Source organism: Solea senegalensis, unplaced genomic scaffold (assembly GCF_019176455.1).
Source record: "Solea senegalensis isolate Sse05_10M unplaced genomic scaffold, IFAPA_SoseM_1 scf7180000017418, whole genome shotgun sequence".
NCBI lineage: Eukaryota > Metazoa > Chordata > Actinopteri > Pleuronectiformes > Soleidae > Solea > Solea senegalensis.
Genome location: NW_025322393.1, coordinates 6,081 through 12,628, shown reverse-complemented (window position 1 = coordinate 12,628; position 6,548 = coordinate 6,081). Strand labels below are relative to the sequence as shown.

At 40.5% G+C, this 6,548-nt stretch overlaps 1 long non-coding RNA gene across 1 annotated transcript; it reads left to right on the top strand.

Moving 5' to 3' along the window:
• The first annotated feature begins 444 nt into the window (after window positions 1-444).
• Window positions 445-1,161, top strand: LOC122764454. Its single transcript, XR_006359694.1, has 2 exons — window positions 445-580; window positions 838-1,161. It is a non-coding gene; the product is annotated as an uncharacterized LOC122764454 (long non-coding RNA).
• The last annotated feature ends 5,387 nt before the right edge of the window (window positions 1,162-6,548 follow it).

Genomic DNA, 6,548 nt, shown 5'->3' with positions numbered 1-6,548 from the left:
TGATCCAGTCGATGAATCGATTCCTGTCGCCAGACGTTCTACTCGGCAGCGTCAACCTCCTAATCGCCTTGAGTATGTGGCATTAGGTAATCCGCTTATGACGGTCGTGCAGACACTTTTTCATGGGTTGGTTAATGCTTATAGCGACGCATTTAGTACCGCAGCAGTAAAATCTTGTGTTTACGATGTTTAGCATGCATCAGGAGTTGCATGGTCTAAAGGGGGGAGGGTGTAACCCGGGTGAAAACCCCCATTGTCATTATTATTCCCTTTTTTTTGTGAAGCGTTAAATGATGCCGTGTGTCATTACGTCGTGCCGTTACGTCATTTCGTCGCGTCGTTACGTCATCACATTGCGCCGTAACATAACTCCGTTGGGGCTCGCTGCCGGCAGCAGTGAGAGGAGCACGCCGGGAAAAATGTTTGCAGGAGGTACGTTGTAGTACGCCGCGGAATATCGTAATTTAAACACTCTGGAACTAAATGCATTACAGTAACCTAATGTTGAAACATAGGAGCCGACTACCGGAGCCGCTGATCATACGATTCGGAGACCTAGTCTAAATGAATCATGGAATTGGTGAGTTGCGCTAACGCTACATATTACTTGATGCGGTAAATGCCTGTTTCTTTGAATATGTCCTACCACAGAAAATATTAAGCATGCTAAGGTTGTTGGTGATACTGAAATGATTGATAAATATTGTAATATAACAAATATTGTTATTTATTTATAGTGATTTAATTATATTGTACAATATTGTGATTGATATACTGATATGTATTGGGATTATTGTGTGATTATGAGATACTTAATAGGTCCTGTTTTCCATACAGGCCAGGTGATGGCGAGAAGTATAAGAGTATAGTCAAGTTTGAAGATCCTTGGAAACCTCCACTGCTTTGGTCGGGCTGGTAGGAGGCTCCTTGGCACAGGCGCTCCTCTCTCTCTCTGCCCTTACACTCAATTAACATTCCACACCTACATTACACACATTCACCCATTAATACAGACTGTTCCCTAAAACTTATTTATTGTCAATTTGTATATATATATGATCGGAACTGTACATATTGTATTGTTGTATATGAATGGCCATTTGTATTTTGTTAAATAATTCTGGTAATGGTTCACAATTATATGGTGTCACCAAACTTAAACTGCGTTCTGTGTCTTCCTCTCCACTCCTAGAGTCAGACCTGTTCTTCTGAATTCAGCCCAAACCTTAGACTTTCGAAGCTATAACGCATCTAAATAATAGCTATCTGTTAAACTAATTGTACCTTATTAGGGTAGTGTACATGTTACATTTATATTTAGTGCTTTCTGACTAAAAAAAAACAATCAAATCAAAGCTGGTTACAAAGCTATATGCAGAAAGTGGTCCTGGCAACTGAGTGCAAAGAAAAATGTTTGAGAACAAACTGAAAATACTGCATTGTGCATACTTATATCTCAAGTGTCAAAGTAGTTTCCTTTTGAAAAGAACACTTTTTTTTAACCCTACCTTTGTTTCAAACCATTTTAATGTGTAACCCCAAAATAGAAACAGTCAGAAGTATTAAAACAAAAACACAGCTTCCGATTTTAGTAAATTCTCTAATGGCTTCAAATACCTTCCCATAAGAGTAACCCTATCTGTAGTTTACTCTATTGAGGATGACTAACGTGCAAGTAGAGTTTTCAGTGTTTGATTTTTTTTTGAGAGTCCGTTTCCATCAAGAAGATCATCATGGAGATGATCTTCTGGAAAGCTTCAAATGTGTATCTCAGTTCTGGCGGGTAGCTGAGGTCAAGAGCATAAACAAGCGCGAACAACATCACCACAGCAAGTGGTATGTTTCCCAACTCATGCAGAACTTCCACACCCTCCAGAACAATACCTACATCTTCCGGTCCAACATCTGGCTCCTCGCCTTCCTTGCGAATGACAAAGATTCCAAATGTAGTCTCCGTGATTGCAGCTTCAATGCTTTGACCATCCGTGTTCTTCACAGAAATAAGGGGGAAATATAGGATATATATGTAAAGATATGTTGTCCCATTTTACACACACACAGAGTAAAACAGCTATCATTTATCAAATTTATATTAATTAATATGTAGGACTGGTGAATAAAAACTAAATTACATACCATGTATTCTTTCACAAGGTTCTTGGGCTCTTCATTCAGGTACACACACAGGGCTTTGATGATGCACTCTCTTCTGACATCAATGGCATCAGTCTGAGTATTTAGGACATACTCACTTCTACAACTGACTCGGAGAACCCGTACAAGATTTCCAATGTGCCTGGACTGTCTGTTTAAGCACAAATGGCAAATAAAAACCTTGAAAAAAGATAACCTATTAATCAACAGGTAGAGAAGATTTCACAAACAAAACATTGAATTAAACTTTCTTTCAAATGTAACGATCTTTATTGACCATTGTTTATGATATATGAAGTCACAATATCCATGGGGCAGTGGTTGTATGTTCAATCATAGAAATCATTAATCATAGAAATGTCAAATGAAAGCATGTGGTCCCAGGAAACAGTAACTACCATTGCAACATCAGTGGACATCGGCACATCTGCCTAAGGTTCATATTTATCAGATCCTTCTTCAAAAAAGTGCATTACCCACATCTAGTTTTATTTCTCTCCAACCCTCTGACAGTTCCTCTTTAATGTCATGCATTAAGTTTGAAATATTAAAGCTGTACAGGTTTGACAGTTTCACATTTTTTCTATTATCATACCTGGGTGATGGGTAACATGATGCTCCTAATTTTTCATCCTTGAACGCCACCTTTCTTGCCAGACACCCTCATCAACTTCGAAGAGTGAGCATCCAGCTTGGAGAAGAACTTGGACAGCAAACTGACGGTTGTAATCCTCTTGAATTCAGCAGTTAGCTTAAACGGAAAAAAAGGGCACACAAAAGCAAATTTGACTATCATAGCATTGAAATGAGCTACTAGTTCAACAATTGTCATCTATCACCAAATCCTGAATCAGCTCACGAGTTACTTCAAAGGCTTGCCCACATTTTGTTGGCTGATATAAATCACACTGTACATATTAAATGAAGACAACATATTTCAATTAAAGTGAATGAGCACTGTGCTATTATTCACCTACCTCACGTACACAGAAGAGAGCTGGCCATCTGGTTTTGTAATCCGCAATTAAGGGTGCATCACGAATAACTTCTTGCCTTCTGTGTGCAAAGGTCTTCTCCATCATTGCTGCCAGTGTGTCCTCATTGTTCCTTTTCCTTACGTCTAAAAGCAGGTTCTCTCTTATCTTTTCAAGTGTCTCTGCAGATTCACCAGATGGGTAGGTGGGGCAGTAATTTACTTGGGCTCTTCTGGGCTTCTTTACACCATAAGCAGGAGTGCATTTGTCTACAGGTTTATTTGTCAGGGAATTCAGTTCCACCTCTGGACATCCAAGCCGCTTGAGCTTCCTCCTGTAGTTGGCAAGTTTGTACTTTAAGCTCACCTTCCAGCCACCATATCCAGTGGCAGAGCCTGGCTCTTTCAAACATGGATGTGATGACACAAGGGCTTCGGCAACCTCTTCAACCTCATTGTCTGAGGGGTACACTTTGTATTTAACAATTTCTTCAGCTAAACTGTCAAGAATGGCAGTTTTAAGTCTCATGTCTGGATTCAATAAAGTTCCGCTCTCTTTGAATGCAGTATTGGCTCTGTCCAGCTGCAGCTCACAATCATATGGGAATCGAGGAAGAAAAAAAACAACAGGCCATCCAGAGGATCTTGAAGGGATGGACTCAGGTGAAGACAAAATATCTGTAAATATCACACAAGCTACCAGATGAAAGTGATGACTCATTACCAGACCCTGATGTGGCAGGAGTGGAGTAGGGTGGAGGGGGTGAACCACCAGGCAGGACAGAGGCAGCTGAATCAAAGACAAGTTTTAAGGTACTTTTGTCCTGGATCTCTGACATTGAAGTCAAGTTGGTAAATTCACTGCCAAACTCCGTATCCATAAATTGCAGCCTGAAGTGCTCCTCTACCCCTCTTTATGTTCTGAACAAGTTCACCAACAGTCTCTGGAAGCCCATCTTGCAGGGTCAGTCTCTGGGAATCGTTTATCCCCGAGGATGATTCTGAGTTTCACTGTAGCCATTTCACAATAATCTGGGAATAAAAACAAACACACGTATAAAAATCTATTTGTACAAGTGTACATATTATCTAAGGTTGAGAGACTTATTTTCATTGGTTATCCTAAAATATAATATCTAGATTCATCATTATACATGTAATTTCTGGAAAAAAAAACAAAAAAAAAACTGTTCTCAAAAGCCCAAAGCAATAATTGTAAAGCTGTCTGTTACAAAACTTATTTCAGACAGAAAGCTACGAGTTACATGATACATAATATAGCTACCTAGTTTATGATATTGCCAATTTAATGCTGCATTTATTGTCATTTTTGCATTCAATTATTTTTCACCAGTTCATCTATTTTCAGGCTAGTTTAAGCATTGTTTTGATAAATCTATAACTCATAAGCACACCTATTTTTTTTTTAATTCCAAGAGAGCAGTGACAGTCCAAATAACATAACATGTCTTTTTAATGTCACCATTCTGAGACCCCCTACAAAGTAGTCTACCAGAGGGTAGTCATCTGCTAGGTCACTAAGCTCAATCAGATCTATGTCTTTGGTTGGACATGGCATGAGCTCAAAGGCTCTGTGATGCTCACTATACCACCCACTAAGTCTCTTAACCATAAAAAACAGTCTCTCCTGAATAACAAAAATGTGAACAATCTGTCCAAAATCAGGAAGTCCACTTGTAGACCCATGAGCTATAATCATGCCCTTTTTGAAACTTACACCTTTGGTTGACATAGACCTAGTTAAATGCACCTCTCTTGTACCAGGAAATTTTTGCTTAATATTCTCAACAATTTCGTCTTTTAATACATCGACAGAAACTGTTGAGACACTTGTCATCTCAAGAACAGGCCTTTCAAAACTCGATGCTCTCATGTGATATGAAATCATGAACTGATGCTTAAAAGCTAGTGAGAGGGGCACATTTTTGAAGCAGTTGGAGTGTCGAATGACATGCTTAAAAAAACTGTGCTTAGCCTCGAATCACATTGTCCAGAGACCAACGACAGGACCAAACTTCCTGATGAGTGTAGGATAGTGCTCTAAGTAATGGTGTTTGGGTAGAAGCTGCACATTAGGAAAGAGTTCTTGGTATCTTTTACGGTGCTCTGAAAAAGATACCAAGAACTCTTGGGACAGCTAGTTTTGTAGATGAGTCTGCGTGTGTCGTCAACGTTGTCGTATGCTAACTCGTGAGTTTAGTTAGCTGTGTGCATGGTGAAAGTCGGATATTAATCCACTCTAATAAAACGCCCAGTAACAAAAAAAAAATCATCCGAAATGCAAAAGAGGACAATAACCAACTGTCGATAACATTTCTGCAGCCATATTGTTTTCTGTTCAATGGATGGTAAAGGTGATGTGATGTTGTATCTCAAAATGGCGGTTCCTCTTTACCTGCCAGGTCAAAGGCCATGCCACCTTTCACCATGGCCTTCAGAGAGGGGAACTACTAATTAGAAATGTGCACATTACTGCCACCTACTGCTCTGGAGTTGTAAGCAGAATTGGTTTGCAATCTTAACCCATTAGAATTAGGTTGTTTTAACATAAATTATTCTAGTAAATTTTTAATTGTTGCATTTAATGGTAAAACTGCATGTTTTAAAACTGTTCAACTACAAAAAATGATTTTATATAATAGAAGTTACATGTTAGACTTAGGATAAGGTAACAGACACCCAGTTTGCATTTTTTGAGTGTTGTTTTTAGTTTAGTGTGTTTCCGCGTTTTCACGGCAGGGATAGCGTCTGCTGAGACGCTGGTTCCCCGGCCACGGTGCGTGTTGCGCCGGCTCCGCGGCTGTTGTGCGTTTCGCACTGCGGTTCCGGTGCTGTGCGCTGCGGCGGCGGTACGTGTCGTGACCGGGGAGCCTGGTGGTTCCGCGGCAGCGGTGCGTGTCGCGCCGGAGTGTCGATATTGACTGTGCGCCACGCCGCGCGGCTTCAGTGAGGACCGACACGCACCTGGCCGGGCGCACCGCACTTCATTGTATCTCAAAAAAAGAAAACAATAGCTGCTGTATTACAACCTTGTGCATTTGAAATTGTATTGTAGCTTGAGCGTGCGCATGAGTTTATTTGTCAATGTGTCCCGTGATTTCATAGCGCTGTCCATGGTGGTGAAATGAGCCTCGGTGTGGAAGCGTCACGGGGTGACCTCATTAAATAATTTCAGATTTTGGCTATGTTTGCACTGAGTGTGTTTACTTAATTTCAACAATGTAGCGATAATGGTCTCCAGTTTTAGCGGTGCGTGTTGAGCCGAGTGGACGTGGACTGTGCACAGCGCAGCGCAGCGCGGCACCGCACTTCCTTGTATCTTAAAAAAAAAGAAAAGAATAGCCGCTGTATTACAACCTTGTGCATTTGAAATTGTATTGTAGCTTGAGCATGCGCATGA